This window comes from Lycorma delicatula, chromosome 4 (assembly GCF_047948215.1).
Source record: "Lycorma delicatula isolate Av1 chromosome 4, ASM4794821v1, whole genome shotgun sequence".
Lineage (NCBI taxonomy): Eukaryota > Metazoa > Arthropoda > Insecta > Hemiptera > Fulgoridae > Lycorma > Lycorma delicatula.
In genome coordinates this window covers 89,661,346-89,682,354 of record NC_134458.1, presented here as the reverse complement: position 1 = coordinate 89,682,354, position 21,009 = coordinate 89,661,346, and the positions used below count along the sequence as shown (strand labels likewise).

The 21,009-nt window shown below is 28.8% G+C and overlaps 1 protein-coding gene across 6 annotated transcripts in view; it reads left to right on the top strand.

Moving 5' to 3' along the window:
* The window catches only part of cher (filamin A protein cher), a 570,661-nt gene that overhangs the window by 392,765 nt on the left and 156,887 nt on the right, over positions 1-21,009 (top strand). The gene's annotated exons all lie outside the window — the stretch shown is intronic.

Here is a 21,009-nt window from a genome sequence, read left to right as displayed (position 1 = left end):
AAGAACAGAAATGTGGATTGCATAGCAAGGTTTAATGCGAATAAATAACTGCATACTATTTTATACTTCTATAAATATATATATATAAATAGATATATATATATGCTATTTATTTAAAATATTATTTTTATATAAAACATACGTATGTGATTAACGACTTTCTTCCAAAATATTATTATAATTTTAATAATTTGCTATTTAAAAAAAAAAACAGTACAATTGTTGGCAAAGAAATCTTATATTACGGTTTCGGTATTTTGCCTTATTAATATTAATAATCTAAGAGCATTTTACTTAAAAAAATTAATTGGCTGTACAATTCTATCCTAATTTTTAAAATAAAAATCATGCAAGTGCATTTCTAATTTTAAATAAATAATTTTATCGCAGCAAAGTTTTTTCTTAATTATGATTTCATATAGCGATATTAATTAAAAAATTTACAAAAAAAAATTTTAACAGATGGATTAGTTTGTTTTAAATTTTAATGGAAAAAATCTTTCTATTTTTCTTTCTTTCCAATTTTTGAAGCCTGGATTCTTATCATATTATACTTAAAAACACTTAACAATTATACTTTTGTCAAGTACTACTAAAGACGGAATTCTTCTTTTTTTATTTTGAATTAAGATTCAATCTTTTCTAAATATTTTATTAGACTTGGATTCTAGTTTTGTTTGCCAGCTAACTGTTAACTGTTAATTTCTAGTTTCCTAATTATAGACTTGTAAGTCGATAACAAGCAATAAGTACAGTTATTATACGATCAAGGGACCCTCTACGAGCCTCAATTCAAAAAAGGTGTACCAGAGGTTTCCTGAATATTATACGATTCAGTCAATTTAAATATTTAATATAATTGAAACAACGAAAACTTTCAGAATTCTATTTTATTTATTTTTTTAAGCTATTTAATTTCCAAACTCGAAGAGAATCCACTCTAATTACAACAATTTTGAGTTGTAAACATCACGAGATTCTAAACAGTTCGTTACGTTACAAATATCCAGAAAACCGGTAATTTTTTTTACTCCAGAAAGTACTATACTATCTAAACTATACTGTACTTTTACTATACTGTCTAAGTAAATGTTTTATATTTGGGGGTGAATGAACTGCAAATATAATAATACATAATATGTTAATGAGCGAAAGGAAGATTTTGTATAAACATTTTGTAAAAAAGTGTATTTAGATACAATCAAAAGTAGATTTTTACGAATGTACTCGTTAAATATTCGTGTGGGCTTGTGTATGTATTTATTACATTCTGATGAATTAGAGATTACTGAAAAAGCTATTCGAGGTTAGCGAACGTAGGTTATGTTTGTTAGATTAGCATAATCTAACTAAACAAACCTACACTCGCTAATCTCGTCTAATTAATGTTAAATATACAAATTATATATGTTATTCTCCAACACTGAAGACCGTTGATCAAATTCACCGGTAATTATGCATAATCACAGGATTAATCAAATTTACCGTAACGTATACATATTTTCCTAATATTTCGCGTTAACTGACTTGCTTTAGGTAAAATATTCGGGTTATCCGTAAAAATTATAACTGTAAAATATCAGCTCGATAAATATTGCCTCTTAACTGATATTTTGCATTATCCGTTTTCTTTTTAAACGTTTTACATTGTTTTTTTGAGTAATTTTTATAACGGATTGTAAGTTTATGATTTCATAGTTAATTTTACGGATTATAATTTATTAATGAAAAATCGAGAACTTAAGTAAGGTTTAAGATTTATTTTTTGTAAATTATTAAAACTTTGTTTGTTGTAGATGACTGCAACTTTGCAATGGAGCGTAAATTTATATTACGCATAATAAAATAACATACAATTTAAATATAGTTCAGTTTTTAGCTTATTCAGTAATCAACAGTAAAAATGTTTCCTGTATAACCTGATCTTTTTCTTTTAGTCAAAGGATGTTTACAAGAACTGTCATATGTATACATCATGGTTAACTGAATACATTCCAGTTCTGTCGAGTAACTAAAAATGTAGAATTAATAAATAATCAGTATCGCTTTACTTTGGTTTTGCAGGAATATAATAGTATTCTTAATGATTTTAATGCTTTGAAGCTTGCGCGCACCCCCCCCCCTCCCACACACACACACAAAATCGTATTCTTTTATGTTTAAGCATGTAAACATTCTATGGTCACAAATTAAGATTAGATGCTCTGTTTGAACTTCCAGAGATTACAAAACAGTCAACTAACATTGTAAATCATTTGAATAGTTATTGGCTTGTATTCAAAATTAAATCTCAACCGTATTTTGTAACTTTCTTTTTTATAATTTTAGATCTTGGTTAGATACTTTAAAATTTATATTTACTTTTCACCCTTATTTTTTCCAATCACCCTCATGTTTCTTTTTATCGTTATAAATTCGTATATTATGAGAAATAATAGGCTAAAGCTGATAGTTTTTGGATGTTAAACTATTATTTTAAGTATTTTGGTAAATTTCAGGGCTGATATGATAAATTTCTTGTTCAGTTTTTGATAAAACTTGAATGTATTTATTATTAAATAAAAAAAATAATAACGTTTTAACGCTTTATAATAATAACGCTTTTTTTGTTCTTATTTTTATTAACAACTTACCTAAATTTTCACAACAATTCTGAAAAACTGTTTTTTATATTCGTTAAAAAATAAAATGTTTAATTCACGAAAATCAATGGCACGTATGATTTTGATAAAATGCGTTTAGGTTTTGAAAAATTTTTTCACATATTTAAAGACTAGAAGTCAATTTTTGCGAAATTATTAATAAAATAAAAATTTTTTTGTAAAATTTCAAGTAAATCACATTATAGAGTGCTATTTTTTACATAGTAGTTAAATGACTTCATTTGGATGAAATTTCTAGTTTTTAATTGCAAAATCCATTAAAAAAAAAATCGATTAAAAATATTTGATACACGAATATTATATACTGTGTTGATTATATGAACATATACTCAGTATCTTGTAAATACTTATGAATACATATGAGTTATTTGTTATACATACACTCCGCACAAATATACTTGTGTAGTTATACATAAGAAAATCGTTCAGTTTCCAAGTTAAGTTGTAGGTAATCAGAAACTGCTGTTATTTTTGCACGTAAACTATTTTGAATTGTACTAAGATTTAAGAAATCGTTTAACTGGTGACCCATTTATATGTAATTCACTTTCTCGGCAATATTTAAAAATATATACAGAGTGATTCAAAGAAACGGGAAATTTTGAAAGTTGTGTTGGTAGTCGTGGGCGATTGGTACCACTTGATAAGTGGCGCCAGCCTCTCTAACCTAACCTGCCATTTAGTTATCATGTATCCTTGGAGTGGTGCGCAACGTGCATTTGCTATCAAAGCGTTTTACAAAAACAATGACAGTGTGGAGGGAGCGCGTAGAGAATTTCGCCGTCATTTTAATCTGGGACGGCACGACCGTGTTCCATCAGCACATGCAATTAAAACATGGACATATAATTTTGAGAAAACTGGTTCGGCAATGAAAAAGAAACCTCCAGGCCGTGAGCGAACCGTCCGTACACCACCGAATGTCCAAGCTTTACAAGATGCTATCACACGAAGTCCACATCGGTCAATCCGTCGTCTCTCAGCATCTTTACAATTGCATAATTCAAGTGTTCGAAGAATGTTAGTGAAGGACTTGCTATACCATCCATACAAGTTGCAGATCGTCTAGGAACTGAAACCGAACGATGCAGTTGTGCGAGCACAATTCTGTAATGTAATGCTTCAGAAGATAAATGATAACGAAGACTTTGTTCACGAACTGTGGATGTCAGACGAAGCGCATTTCCACTTCAGTGGATTTGTTAACAAGCAAAATTTCAGACACTGGGCACAAGAAAATCCTACGCAGCTACACCAGCGTCCGTTGCACAGCCAGAAAGTGACCGTGTGGTGTGCTATGTCATCTCACGGTGTTATAGGCCCTTATTTTTTTTGAGGATGACAACGTTCTTGCGATTACAGTGACGTCGGCTCGTTACGTAGCCATGCTTGAAACCTTTGTTGTGGAACAATAAAAGAGATTTCCACCGATTCTTAACACAGCCTGGTTTCAACAAGACGGAGCAACGTCACATACTGCACGAATATCGATGGCAGCTGTACGCCGATTGTTTGGACAACGTGTCATTTCACGAAATGGTGATATTAGATGGCCTCCCAGATCGCCTGATCTCTCAGCTTGCGATTACTTTTTGTGGAGTCATCTTAAAAGCAAAGTGTTCCACAGTAGACCTGCTACAACGGAAGAACTGAAGGCAAAGATCCGAGAAGCAATTGCGGAAATTCCAGTTGAGATGTTACGTCAAACCATGAACAATTTAACGAAGAGACTTCGTGAGTGTTTACGTAGAAGAGGAGGTCACCTGAAAGATGTCATCTTTAAAAAATAAACTAAAATGTATGTATCCTAAAGTGGCAACAATTACAATTACATGAAATAAAATTCATTTTCTAAAAAAAATTTCATTTCCCGTTTCTTTGAATCACCTGTATATATCTGAGTAACCGATCAAAAGGTTACATAATTATTTACATTAAATAAAAGTACAACTTTGATATCTGTCGCCTAAACTAATTTTAACTATTAGCAAAAAAAAAACCACTATCCTTGACTTTTTATCGCTCAGAATTTTTAACTATTACCCAGCCAATTCGTACAAAAAATCTTGGTTGTGGATTTCTGAACGTGTATAGATATTATTTATTTTTGTTTTGTATTTCAATAATGTGACAACATAATATGGTCACTATATATTTTTAACTTACAGTCATGGAATTTAGAATTTCTGCTTGCGTGTAAGAATACATTTTACTATTTATTATTTTTTTTTAACGGATGAAGGTATGAGTTTTTGGCATAATAGTAAGGAGTAGGATTAAATTACACATTTTCCCTTGTATATTTCTAGTACAGTATTCACCTCTACAAAACCAGATACCGGAACTGTTTTCAAACATAGCTCGACATAATAATACCGGCTTACGAAAAAGATATTTTGTTTCCTTTGCCAATTTTAATAAATTACTGGACCGTTTGAAAAATCTTGCCATCGATCTTAAAAATATACAATTAAAGGATTTTTTTTTACAAAACAATATTACTATGTTGATGAATTTTTAAATAATACTAATTAAAAAAAGGTTATTTTTCTACATCCTGTTCAACTTGTACGCAAATATGTGCTCAACATAATTTCTGATAGTGCCATCTGACTCGTGATTTTTATTTTTTATGTTAATATATTTACCTTATCGTTATTTCATTTACTTGTATTCAAATAATTAACATGGACTTTACTCATGTCTGTTTTTTATTGTATAATTTATTTTGTAAAGACGTGATCTATATAACGCATTATTACGTACAGATGAGAATATAGATTTATTTATGTTTTTTTTCCTTCTTTGATAGATCTTTTGATAGGTTTCATCTAGAAAGCGGTCATTTTTCTCAGTTCGGATTATGTTTACCATTTTCTTACAGCTTCTTCCCTCTCTAACGTTTGTAGGCATCCAGATCCTTTTCTTCCTCTTCATTTCCGTCTTTTTACCTTTCGTTAAGATTATCCTTTACTGAAGAAGATATTTTTTTACCGATGAATATTATTCTCTAAGATTTTTTTCTGATCATCTTCATCAAATTCTAGTGCTCTTGTTCTCATTTGGATCCATCCATTCATTTTTCTCCTTTTATCTTTACTATCGCATTTTAAAATTATCTCCTTTAAGTATTTGTTATCCTTATTTCTGAACCTCCGCAATTCAGATCCATATAATGGTATGATTCGCAAAATCATTTGGAAAATCTCTTTCTTAATTCTATCGAAATCCTTTTTATGAGTTTTAGAATGTAAAACAAATGAATATCACCGGGAAAAATGTTAATTTTTTAATATTATTATTATTAACCCCCGAAAATCGATGTTTAATGTAGTTTATTTAATGTAGAATATTTTAACACATGTTTCATGAATGTTGCTCTAACATTTACTGGTTGGTTTTCAGTGCCCCTAACATAGCTTAAAGACCACATCTCACCAAATATTTTTTTAAATAGTAAAATAGTTCATCTATTTCTTCCCGCAGAATCTGCGTTAGTTTAATTAACTATTTATAATTACACCTAATAATATTTTATTAAAGTGTTCCTGAGTGTAATCATATTTTGAGTAAATAGTTATATTTTGCAGTACGTTAAGAAAGGGTTGAATGTGTGTATTGTTTTAAAATTTATACTTGTTTAAAAAAGAACACAAATCAACCCAGAAATTTCGTTTATATTATTTTCCCGAAAAATAACGATAGAGTAAAAATAGGTTTTATTTTTTTGTTACAACGTCGGATGATAAATGTAAAAACGTTTCTTACATGTGTTATTTCGTGATTGATAATTGAATATACCAAAATTAATCTCTAAAATCTAATCTAATCTCTAATTAATCTCCAAAATAAAGTTTTTCTTAGTAGAATTTTACCAAATATTAAAATAAATTAATTATACGTTTTTCTATCTTTATTTAAAAAATATTTAAAAAAATATGTATAATATAATGTAATATAAAGTTAGGTGCGAAATGTGTAATAGGCTAGAAATAAAAAAAAAAACTTTTATGTAAGTAAAAACGTTATGGTTTAATCTCCATCCTGTTTTTGCTGTTTATGCAAAGCGATTCGATATTTCCATGTATTACTTTCTAAAATTTGTTTCATTATAGTTTGAAAAATTCTCTAAAAAATCTATTTGGCCGTTTAGCTTCAATTATTTTTAATATTTGTTCTTTAATTACCTTATTACCTTTGACAGTTTTTTTAAGGGCATCGAATATGGCAAAATTATTATCTCAATTGAAGAGTTTTCATTTAATTAATTTTTAAATTCAAGGTGACGGTCGAATGTCATGGCAGAGATTTTTATTTAAATTTTACATATCATTATGGATTTTAATATTTTCCTTAAAATTATTTTTGATTTGACTTAATTTTATGTACTTTTGAGATAAAAATATTCAATAATAATATAATTTGAAAGCATGTAAGATGTTCAGATTAAAACCTAGGAAAACTTGCTTTCATTCGGAATACTTTTATCCTTATGTTTTTTTTTTTATTTAGAATATACCTGGAGTGATTCTTAATGCTTTTACTTTTTATGTACTGTATTGAATATTCGATGTGGTTGTTTTTGTTATAGCCTTTTTTTTCTTAGATTTGAAAAAATTAAAAAGTCAAAAAATAATTTCTTTTAATGGTCAAAGTTTTTGTAAGCTTTATCAAATGGAAAGAAATTTCAACGATATTGTTTTCAGCTTTTTTTTTATAATTCTGTGTAGAATTCAACGTGGAAAAAAGTAATTTTCATATTATTATTTCTAAACAATGTGGCATTTACTGTAGGCAAAAAAGGACGATTTTTCTTCATCAATTTTATATTCAGTTTCTGTGTTATAAATATCTGTTATAAAATGTATCTTTCATGTTATTTTAATACATTGAATAAATTTTCGATTCAAACTATCAAAACATTTAAATTACTTTATTTAAAATAACTTTAAAAAAATAAATAAATGTTTTTCCACGGATTATTTGTAGATATATGCATAAATGATGTATATATTTGGATGATAAATTGTTGTTTGAACTTACTCCGTTCGACTAAGCGATGATTGACAGCGAGATTAATTTATTTTAAAATACATTTAATAAGATCTTTATATTCGTTGATTCGTAAAACCTTCAAATTCAATTTATCGAAAGATTTCTATCGAATAATATTGCTGTATTATACAGAACTTTCGTATTAATGTATTTTTTTAGTTCACTGTTTTATTTACACATAACATGAACAATTTTTATCAGTCTGTATTTATTACTTGTATGCCCTATTTATTTATAAGGATTCTACTGTATTTTAAAATATAAAATTATCATTTTTTTACGGTCACCTTGTTAATGAAAATGTATTAAAATAAAACAGTATTTTCAGCTTTGTAAATAACATTAATATATATAATATATTTATTTACATTAGTAAATTTATATTTATTTTAAAACTGATTTTTCTACTTAGCATTTTGTTCATACTTACTGTTCATTATATATTCCCATTAATTTTCACTTTTATTCCCCTGATAAATTGAAGAATTGTACGCTATTTATCGTTTCATAATATAAAGGGCTATAATAATTCATTTTTTCATTATTTATACTAGTATTTTTTGTGTTTATAACTCATGTAAGGCAACTAAGTCGCGAATGGTACCGGTCAGAATTGCTTTCTTTGAATGTTAAGATGTTCAATATATCAATAATCTTTAAGATGGACAGAGTGAAGGGCTGAATATCAACTGTATATCAATGGAGTAAAACTGATATGAAACTGTGTATTTGACTTAGCATAGAAGGTGATGAGAAACCAATTAGGTCCTCATTTTGTCTGGTATAGGATCTTGTTATTCTTGAGAACATCTTTGTCTTCTTTGGGATTGACATTTGACGCATGGTAGATCACCTACAACTTTAACATTGGTTTTTTTTTTAGAACAGAGATTACAGTCGGTAGATCTTAGTTTCATTTTTTATATTTTTAGATTTTACTGCGTTTTCAAACCTTTCATTCAATTAGATTTTTTTCATACAATTTAAAATGGGAATTACCAATTCTCTTTTTTTACTATTTTCTGAATTTTAGTATGCCTTTCTTCGCTCCTCAATCTTATAACTTCCTGATTCTTTTTAATGTATGAATTATTATTTTTTTGAATTATTTTTATTTTCCCTTTATTCAACCCTATTTTTTGTGTAATTTAAAAAACGTTTTCTGTTTCACATTAAGAAAAATAATATCAGCTTATTATCAACTTATATCAACATTGTGTCGGAGTCTTCTTTGATCTTCAGAAGGCTTTCGATATGACCTGGCGTCATGGTATAATGCTCCAGATACATGAATGGGGCATTCGTGGCAATCTGCCTATACTGCTCAGCAACTACATGAATGACCGTACCTTCCAAGTACGCGTCAACAATGAATATTCATGTGAAAGAATCTTGGAAAATGGCATACCGCAGGGTTCGCCGTTGAGCGGTACCTTGTTTACCATTGCCATTAATAAATTGATACTAGCCATTCCAGTAGAAATCAGCAAAAGCGTCTATGTTGATGATCTGGCAATTGTGTATGCCAGCAACAAGACTGCTATGGTGAGGTACAAATTGCAACGAGCGATCAATGCTCTAAATGAAGTTGCAAGGAATAACGGATTCCAATTCTCACCAGAGAAAACGTGCTGTGTACACTTTTGTAGGAAGAGAATTCCTCATCAAAGTCCTGCGTTGACAATTGACGATAATCCAATACAATATAAAGATAGCGTAAGATATTTAGGACTAGTATTGGATAAATCCCTTACATGGGGATTACATATACAGGACTTGAGTTATAGATGCAAAAGAGCCCTAAACATTATAAAATGTTTATCGAATTTAAATTGGGGCTCAGACAAAGAGACATTATTGAGATTGTATAAAGCATTGGTTCAATCTAAACTAGACTACGGATGTATCGTATATTCATCCGCTAGAAAGTCGCACTTAAGAAAGTTAGACGTAGTTCATAATAGCGGAATAAGATATGCAACAGGCGCTTTCCGCACAAGTCCGGGGGCTAGTCTGATGTCTGAAGCCGGAATAATGCCACTACATTATAGAAGAGAGATCCTTTTGTTAAGATATGCAGCAAATGTATGGGCTTTCCCTGCTCATATAAATAATAAATTGTTTACGAATCGTCCTATGGCTGCAGTATATGAATATCGTGCTACCTATTCCAGACCAACCGGAATTAGGTACCACGAATTAAGAAGAAAATATGAAATTGCTATACCAGAGACACAAGCAATTTCTACTAGAGAAATACCGCCATGGCTCTTGCCAGCGGTAAATACAAGTTTGGATCTCTCTCAAGGAGAAATAAAAAAGAAACCAGCAGTGATCATCCAGCAGGAATTTTTAGCAACCGTCAGTAGCTACGAAGAACATATTAGAATTTATACTGACGGTTCTAAAACCGAACATGGTGTTGGATGCTCGATATATGTAAATGAAGAAGCCCACTTTTGGAGACTGCCAGATGTGGCCAGTGTCTACACGGCAGAACTCACTGCAATTCAGCAAGCTCTTCGCTACACTGAACACTATTGCGAAGAGAGAGTGCTAATATGTTCCGATTCATTAAGTGCACTCGTCGCAATTCGGAACAAGAACATTAAGGATGTCCTAATTGCAAACATCCTGTCCATTTTATACGTTAAGATAGCGACAGAGGACAGCGATGCGTATTTGTATGGACTCCAGGGCATGCTGGTATTACAGGTAATGAAATCGCAGACGAAGCTGCCAGAAAGGCAACAGTCTGCGATGACTTGGATGCATTTCCTGTAAGAGTGGCAGATGTTAAAAACCGTCTAACAAACATAGTAAGAAACAAGTGGAACGCTGAATGGAGGAGTTTAAATACAAAATTAAACTCAGTTAAAACTTCTCCTTATAAATGGAAAAGCGACTTTAAGTTGACTCGCCGTGAACAAGTAGCGGTGACCAGACTTAGAATCGGTCACACGCGATTAACAAATTTATATTTGTTAACCGGCGAAGTGAGACCAATGTGCGGTGTTTCTAATAAAACACTGACAATCAAGCATCTAATAGAAGAGTGTACCATATATGAGGACCTCAGAAAGAGGTTCCGTTTGCAAATAATATTAGTGCTGATCTGGATAATGGAAATGAAGAAAATATAGTTGCATTTTTACACGCCAGTGGACTTCTGAAAAGTCTATAAAATGGAAGTTTAAAGCTGTGGTAAAAGATACTCTAAGCGGTAGTTTTATATATACATATAAGGGAGTCTCGAAGCGTGGCACGTATAGTGACGGGAGGTAGCCCTCTTGACTAGGCCATTTTGGCTCACCTGCATTCAAGAGCAGTGAGTCGGGGTGTGTCCGATGATGGCATGGGGGACCCTCAAGGGTGGATTGAGGGCGCGAGCCTGTGGGTGTACGCTGTACATGCCAATAGCCTATTTATAAGAAGGATTCAACTGCCACGGCACCCCGGCGCGACTGATATACTGCTCAACGGCGGTTCTGGTCGCCCCGAGGGTGCTTAAACAAACTATAAATGAGACTTCGTAGAAGAAAGAAAGAAAGATATGGTATTGATAAGTTTAATTTTAATTTTAATTTCATGGTCTTTTGAGAACCTATCTCAAATTTTAATGTTGGGGCCCTTTACACCCCGTAAGTGTTTGTGATTGTCCTTGTCTTTTATGTTTTAATGTTTATTGTGAAGTTTGTGTTTTTAAATAAAATGTAAGGGCCCTTTACAACCTTACATATGACGATCCTGATGGAGATAATAATTTCTTTTAAAGAATGTGACGAGGGCTAATGACCTTAGCAGTCGATGCCCGTAAAAATTCAGTTAAAAAAAAAAAAAATATCATCTTATGTATTCAATATATTTATTTAACGGATCACAAGGAAACTAATTTCTATTCGTTTGTCTCATTATTAAGATGATGCTTTTATAATAATTTGATTAGCATTATATTATAAATTAAAAAAATAATTGCTGAAAGTAGAAAATGCGGAATGCCTAAGTTTAAAATGATAGCCGCTTCTAAACGATGAAAAACAAACAGATTTGAAATATCGGCAAGAATTCGAACATTATTTAATTTTTATTCTTACAGAATTAATCTAAAATAAATACAATTATTCTTTATTTTTAAAATAAAAATTACAATTAAATAAGATAATTTTTTTTGAAATTGATAAATTAAATATTCGATAAAGCACGGTAAATTAAAATCTCAAAAACTGTTTTTTTTTTTTTTTTTTTATTAAATTTTCCGATTATACGTACTAAATGCATTTAGATTTTATTCTGGTGAATTTAAAAATAATTATTAATCTCTGCTAGATAAATTACATTTTTTATAAATAGCGCTTAAATAATTTAGTTTAAATAATTTAAAAAAAGAATTCTACATTTAAACTAAAATAACTTGAAGAAGAAAATTGTGTTTCTTCTCGATGGCGTCTACATTAAAACAAAATATTTTAAATCTATACATTGTGTGATATATTTGGATTACTCATGTTTCTTTTTTAAATATTTAAAAACAACACGTGCTCGCTGTTACGTTTTTTTTTCTATCCATTATGTCAGATATAATTAACAAAAATATATCATTGTTAAAAATTATACTTTTAAAAAATTTTAAATTAGTTTTACAATTATTTTATTTATTCAATGTATTATTGTAAATTTAGTTTAAAAAAAATGGGTTTGTTTTTGGTGCAAAGAAACATCTTATTATAACTTCTTAAGAGTTTTATTAATCCTTTATTTTGGTATGTTGGAGAAGTTTCTATTTTTCATTTCTTTTATCTTTTTGGCTTTTATAATAGGTTTGTAAGTAAAAGAAAAAAAATGCTGTCTTCATCCGTCATGGTCAAAAGCCTTATTAATTTTGTCTTTTTTTTTTAACTATGATTTATTCATTTTTTATTTAATCATTTTAGTTATAAACTTTATCTATATATCTTTAATTTATCAAAATTTTTAACAACAATAAAACAAAATTAAAATATGAAATTTGATAATGTAACAGTCAACCGTAGATTTTAATTTGAATTCTCGCTACTATAAGAGCTAAATGAGTTCATTATAACTTGCACTTTTTTAGTCGGTTAATTAATTTCATCTTTTCTTTTTACTATGATTTCTGTAACCATTCAACAAAACTAACAACTGAATTTAATTAATGTGATAATGGTAATAGAAAAAAATAATTACGTATTTATTTTTAAATTCCGCATTTTATTATTATTTTTGTCAGTATTTACTTTTTTTACAGTACTTGCTTATGCACGGTACAACTTTTATTCAATAGATAGGTTAAAATTTCATCACATTTCAATATTAATTACTGGAATAAATTTGTTTTAATTTTTAAATAATCATTATTAAATTATTTGAATTTTTTCGTAAAAATATCGTATTAAGAGAAAAAATATAACCCTAGTTAATTGTACGGTGCCATATCGTATAATTTTTCAATTCTCACTTAGATCATTAAAAAAAAAATGGAAAAGAAATTTTCACACGAATTTTTAATCTGAATTTAAAAAACAAATAAATAAAAAGGAGAGAAATTAAAAATTAGAAATCTAGTTCTCCAGTTGTTTGGAACTTGTAATCTAATATTACGTTTTGGTAAAGATGGTATTTTCGTAAAATTTTATTTGTTGGTTATCGATTATAATTTTCTGTATAGATTGTGTATTAATGTACTATAACATGTGTGTCTGCATAGGTGGTCGTGTATATGTATATTATTAAATTATTAATTTAATTTTTCACCTATCCTTAAAAAAAAATTTACCCATCAGGCTTATATCAAAATAAGGTTCGCATTCATATGTTTTATCGGAATGTAGAATTACGAGGGAAAATTAATCCAAATTTCTAGTCTTGCAATAGCGAGTGCTGATAAATTAGAACTTATCTTTTTCAGATTGATAAATAATAGTATTTTCTTACAATATTATTTATTTACTCTTCTTTTTTATCATGCTTTATATTCATCTGTTTTGAAAAAGCCTTGTTAGCCAGGTAAATTTAATTTTTCTCTTAAATTAATGAAAAAAAAAAAAAAATCTAATCGGGATGTATTCATCCTTTTCTCTATTACAATAATAATTTTAGGCAGATTTCATTTTGCTTTAAATAATTTTATTTTGTAATAAAACAATTTTAATTTTATAAATGGTGTTTTTATAGATTGTTTCTTCTGTATACATATGTAATAACTATAAATAATCTAATGCGCACGAGTATACTGTTAGTTTACTTTTCTGTTTATAGAACAGTGAGCCTGCTGTTTATGCAATTTGCTTACATAATATACAATGTACTTCATTGTTCCTCGCAAGAAAGGATTTTTATTATATCCATTTACGTATTTTTTTTTTATATAATGTAATTAGTAATATGTTCAAATTGGTTAATAACGATTTTATTTATTTATTGTTAATTTTGACAAAATTTATGGATAGTTTTTCCAGAATACCAGTTGCGTTTTCTCAATTGTTAGTAGTTGTGGAGGGGATACCTAGATATATACCATCTTCATTTCAGCCGTTATCTGTAAGTCGAAAAATTCTGAATTAATCATAACTCGAAGTACTTTCTTTTTCCCTTGGCATTAGAGTTATTGAGAGTCGACTGTATATGAATATGTATGCATTTATTAGAAAAGATTTGGTAACTATAATTTACTCAGTAAGTACATACTCTCCCCCGGATAGGCCTTTTACCTGCACCGGGTAAGAGACAGATTTTCAGGCTGGTATATCTAAAGCTCCATTCGGAATTCTTACTAATACAAAACGTAGAATCTTAATTTACGGTTAATGAGATATTCATCAGCTTCCCGGTTTGATAATTGTTCAAGTTTTGATTTTACTTGGCCTTTTTTAAACAGTGATTTCCATCTTCGATTATGGTAGTGATAGATCTTGCCAGACACCTTTGATTCTTAATCTACTACAGTTTCAATATGTAGAATTATTTTTTCTTTTAAAAATAAATGAACGAACCCTTTGGGAATAAAGTGATTTTCATCTATTTGTGACGCGAGATCTAATTTTTGAGAAAATTTGAATTGGTTAAACTGTTTAGATATTTTTACGTGACGTTTTAAAATCAAACGTTTATTTCCACGGCAAAAATTTAAAACTTTGAAATAGGATTCAGTAATCAATAAAATACAGATTGATAGATTACAAAATATTTGTGAAGTATACTTGATAAAACTGTTTTTCGTAAGGGGGAAAATTCGACAAAAATACATTCATGAAACAATTCTAGAAAAACGTCATTTGAAACAATTTATTCGGGAAAACGGGCGATTTTTCGCAGACCAATTCAAATATATGCCGCAAAAAAATCCTTTAACTCCAGATAATTAAAAGTCATTCAAGAACAATCTCTTGCTTGAGAAAAGCTCGTACAAGACTCTACAATTTTGAGACGGACGAAATAACTATCTAACTGAACTGAAAAAAAAAAATGTTGACATCTCAGATGCGACAATTTTTATTAAGCAAAATTTCTATGTACATCCAGTACATAGAAGGTTAATGAATTCATATTACGTTTGTATAGTTAATAGGTACATTAAGCAGTTTTTAACCGTAATAAACATTGTAATTATTTATAATTTAATACAATTTTAATTAAGCGTAGGTTAGTTTTAATTTTCATAGTTTTTGTTAAATTAATTGAAATTATCATTAACTAAGCGTCGAGCCTTTGAATGTGACAAGTAATGAATTTTTTTAAACTTATCCAATTTAATTGGTATAATTTATTTGATTAAATTAAATTAAAATCTTGTTAACATTTATTCATCTATTAAGTCGGTTAGGATGGAAATTGTTAAATATGTGCAGTCTATTTTTACACATTGTTATTAATTTGGGACCAACCCAGATTTTGCAGAAATGTGTGTGTGTAAGTAGAGAGAAAACTAATCCTCAAGGTTGAGACTGCGGCCGGAAGAGTAATATTTAGTGATGGAAAAAGGATCATATATGCTCCTAGTAATGCTCACGTGGCATCATTCACATTCAATTTGAGTTATACGCTCGACCAAGCCCGTTATTTATACCTGAAAAATTCAGGTATAATCATTTGCCAACTCGGTTTATAATATGTGTGTGTGTGTGCGCGCGCGTGTGCGCGCCTGTTTGAGAAATAGACTGAGTGTGTGTATATGATTCATGTTTAAGTGTGTGTAAACTAAACGCATCCGGACGTATCTACGTAACTTAGTGTCACAGGATGTTTATACATTAAAAGATGAAATCCAGAATGTTGAATATTGTTTAATCTTCATATAACAGATTAAAATAATTTATATTTAAAGTTTTGTTACATTTTATCGTTACATTAGATTTAATTTATTTGTGCATTTGTAAATTATTTTTAATTTTATTAGCCAACGAAATCCGTTTAATATTATATATGCTTTTATGTCAGCAGTCAGTTTAACTGGTATTGTACATTTCTTGTTCTTTTTATTCTGTTCCAATCTCTTAGCCTAAACAAATTTCTTACATTCGTCATTCCAATTATCTGTTACATTATATTACATTATAATTTTTGTAGAATGAAATCTTTTTTAACCATGAATTCCCTAATATATAGGTCAATAACCTTGTCCTTTTTAACAAGATTCTGCCACAAACTTCTGTGTTGTTTAATTACTTTTCAAATCTCTTCATTTTTTACTCTTCAAATTATATTCAATATTCTCCTATAATGAAAATTTTAATAAAAATTCTAGATTTTACGTTCAAAAAACAAATATTTTTAAGAACGTCTTCCTAATTTTTGCATCTATGCTAGCAAATTTACGTATTATTTTGTGGATAATAAACTTCTGGTTCGTGAACGGCTGCTTTCGATATTTTAGTCGTAATTTTATAAACTCAATGAAAAAAGTGTCCGACTTTTGTTATGCTGTGTTATCCTACTATTGTATTTACCAGCGCAATCGGTAACTTCATTGACGAAAAGGAACTGTGTAATAATTACTGATCCTGAAAAGCAAACAAGACAAATTAAATCTTTAATTTTTAAGTAATTTGAAAGCAATTTATTAAGATATCTTTAAAGATATTTGTAATTATTAGCTTGTAATTTATAACTAATTTTTAAAAGTAGTCTTTATGGCAATTTTAAAAGAGTCCTGAAGTCAAGTTAAGTATTAACTCCATTTGTTTTCAAAGAAGTCAGTTCGAAGTTTGATCACCTGTCTCTTGTCATACCTTCTGTTTTTTACACTGCATTAAAAAAAGTTTCCAAGCCCCGTACACTTTCAGAATTTTCTTTTATTTTCATGCTTTTATGTATCCTGCTAATGTTGATACCTTACTCGTAATTTTTTATCTCAGCATTTATTATTCATTAACTGTGGCCCGCCTATATGGATGTTCAATTTGCCAGAAGAACTTTGACAAGTAGATTTAATAGTATTTTTATACGCTGGACTTTGATTTAGTTACATATCGTTTATATAGGAAAATACCCGTACTTCTGGACCGTTTAATAAAATAATGATTTTAATTAGTAACAATATTTATATTGAAACTACTATATTTTTGTTTCCCATCATACAAGAGTTTTGTTGAATTGTTTCCTTCTTTGCTTCCTTTAATTATGTAAAACAGTATTTATTGTGTTACGTTAAGATCAACTTCAAATTTGAAAAAAACAATGAAATACTGGGAAAAATTTGACTGAGTATTTAAAGTTTTGTCCAATAGTGAAAAACCAGTTCGTTTCATGATAATAGAAATTATAATGAAATTAAAAATCGCGTTTAATCTGATTTTTTTCTTAAAAAATTTTTTTATTATATTCAATGACTCTAGACCGTTATATGTATAATGCGGTGTTAAAAATAATACAGAAAATGTAGACAGTTTTTTTTACCGTCAAATCGTATATATAAATAAAAGATGATAAAACATCGTTATTCACATTTATAAACATTAGGATAATTTAATGGTTATGTCATTTATATTATAGAAAATAATTGTGGGTGTTAAAACAAGGACCTGCGGTTGCGGAACCCGGTCCGGGATTTTCTTTTGTGGAACTATGCGTATCTATTTGTGTCATATATCGGCGCCCCCGCGTGCAGAAATAGACCGACACTGATGTCGCCTGCCTCTTGAGATTTCTAACTCAGACTGGGAAGTACCTCTGAGTAAGTTCTGAGAATTCTGTTTTATAATATGTAACATCCGTTTTCAATAAATTCTTAAACAATGTGTGCATGTAGACTTACCGTTTATAGAATTAATTGAAATTGTATTTGTTCCGTACATAAAAATAGGTTTTATTTTAACGTTTCATTTCTTAATCGTCAAATCGCAGAATTCTTGTTAAAATTTATTTAAAATATTATTAATTCGAATAAGTTTAATCAAATTAAAATTATAACTTTTTTTATAGGTTACCTTGTAGTCGGATGATAGATTTTGAATAAATTTTATTTAATATTATTACACAGTAAACATTCAATTAATTTTGTACCCTTCTCTTTTCCTTTTAATGACGTATTATCATCGATCCGTAAAACTAAGTAACAATAGATAGACCGGTTTTAAAATTAAGTTTTAATCAAAAGGAAAGTGTGTGTGATTTTAAAATAATTTTTGAGCGGCATCGAGTACTGTAGTCATTAATTACTAATAAATATTTACGAGTAGTGTGAAGTGAAATTTGATCTAAATCAGTGTTCCCGAACCGTTTCCGGAAACGTTTTATTAAACTTGGTTTTGTTCGTTTTATGGTTTTCGTCTGTTTTATTCTTACGTAACAATGATTGATTATTGATTCTTAAAAAACTGAGGTTTAAATATACAAAAAGTAAATACATTATTAATTTAAAACTTAGCAATTATATTTTACAAACAACAGAATGGAAAAAAAGTCGAGTTTTATACCGTACTAAAACTTATTTTCTGGGTTATAGATGTGATTTATTTGAAGAAAATTATGTAATTAGGGAAATTACACATAACTGTTTTATCAATAGTCAGTTTCAATGTTATAAAATTTGGTTAAAATTTATATAAAAATTTAGCGTTTTAAGTATAAAACTAGATTGTATATTCAATTTTATTAACCTTAAAAAATTTCCCGGTGGTTGTTTATAATAGGACAAACATCCTTCATAAATTGTTCTTTAGTCTGTCATTAAAAAAAGGACTTTTTTCTTACCGAACTTATATTTTAAGAATAATATAACTGTACGTACGTAGTGTCATTATTTTAATAAGCAAAGAGATGAGATGAAATTTTGAGATGGGAAAGTTATTTCGATTAAAACTGTAAGTCCATCTTTTAGAGTACATAGAATTTTCTTCTTTGTGTAAAAGTAGAATACAAACCAGATCTCGTAACTGTCTTTACAGGTGTTTCATTCTGTAGTAGTGTGACTTCAATAGAAATTTAAAAAAACAACGATTTTATAAATAGATAAATAAATACAAAGTTATCAAGTTTTATAATAAGAAATGAGTTAATAAAATAATTTCTTTTGATATCGTTTTTACTGTTCGATATAAAATTAAATAATAAAGTATCCAGATAAGATTAGTACACAAAGATATCTGACCAAAACTAAAATAACGTGTAACATGCAATTTAAATATAATTCAACTGGGAAACTAACATGAAAAAATCTATTTGTTTTATTCGTAAACAATTTTTTTGATAGATCTTGTCTTAGATAATTGTTTCAGCTGTTTCTGTTCGGCTGAGAATCGACGGAGGGTTATAGTAAATCATCAGGTAACAATAGGTGGTCCTGAAAATAGAATATTACTATCGATCAGACTTCTTATATCAGTTTTATTATCTTGATTTCAAGTTTTTCATTATGTCTACATGTCGAAAGTCGAGGTTTTACGTAGAATATTTACCGTTTTGCCACCACTTATAATGTCTGTTTTATCTAAGTTGTTAAAACATCTTCCAGTTATAGAATACTGACACAGATTATCTATTTTCTTTATATTCCTAATTTATTCTCTTTTTTTTACGTATAAAAAAAAAACATTCCAACATTAAAATTGTGTGTAGTACGTTTGTACGTCATTTGATTTCCTAATACAAAACATTTTCTTCTTTTAATTATGTTAATCGTGAACGAATGTAAATTACGAATATCTTCATGTCTAAATTTTTTTCTCCTTTTAAATATACTATTAATAATAATTAGTCATTCGTTGTTGAAAACGTTTTTAAGGATTTATTATTAGTGTTTGAAATGTTTGAAAATACTCTAAAATATTTAACAGTGTAATGGAAATAACTACAATTTCTCGATTAAATGCGTAATTTTTGAGAAAAAATAAATATCGTCAGCCAGTTATTCGGCGTATCAAGATTACTTTTTTTTTATAGATAACTCTATTACGGAAATTTATAAATACTAAATATGAGCAGGATAGTAATCATTAATTAATTATAAAAAGCGTCTTCTAATTTATATATGTTTTTTTTTTCTATCTTTAATTACATTATAATTTTAATTATATTCATATAATCAGTTTTTATTTTTTTTATTTTGTATTTATGTAATTCGATTGCTAATTTCAATTTTAAAACGAACTTTCTACTGTGATTGAAGTGTTAATATGAATAAACGGAAGTAAAAAAAGTGGTTAGTTAGAGAATGTATAGAATTGCAATTTGGCGCCTAGCCGATAACAATACTGTCATGGTTGTCGTTTTGAGCACTTCCGATGTTATCAATGTCCGACCTCTCACTGAAACATCTATTAAAACTTGGCAGCTATTCTACAACCGACTGTGAAACATACCGGATAAGTAGCTAAGTAGCGTTGTCAATGAGCGTAACTGAAGTACCCAAGAGTCAAGCCAAAACTTATAACATGTGCCAAGAGAATGGCTATTAATTTGTAACATAAACTCTGTTTTAAAAACAATAATTTCAACAGCTTCTTTACACTATACATTTCATCCTATATACTATATGGTACAGTCATCGTCATGTTTCGTCACTTCATTGACTCGCTTTTGTTTTTTAAAGCGTTTACACTTTTTACAAAATAAAATTTATATTTATTTAATAACTTTTTTTCATATAAGTATCTGTCCTATGATTTCTTCTTCTTGTAAATTTTTGAGCCAGTTTCCTGGCAAATCACTGATTTCCACTTTATTATCTCTTTCTGTAATTTTTCCCTATCACCTTCGAACTTCTACTTACATCTTTCACCTTTATTTTTTACGCCAGCTTTTTATTTATTTACTTTAACTTCCACTGTTAACATAT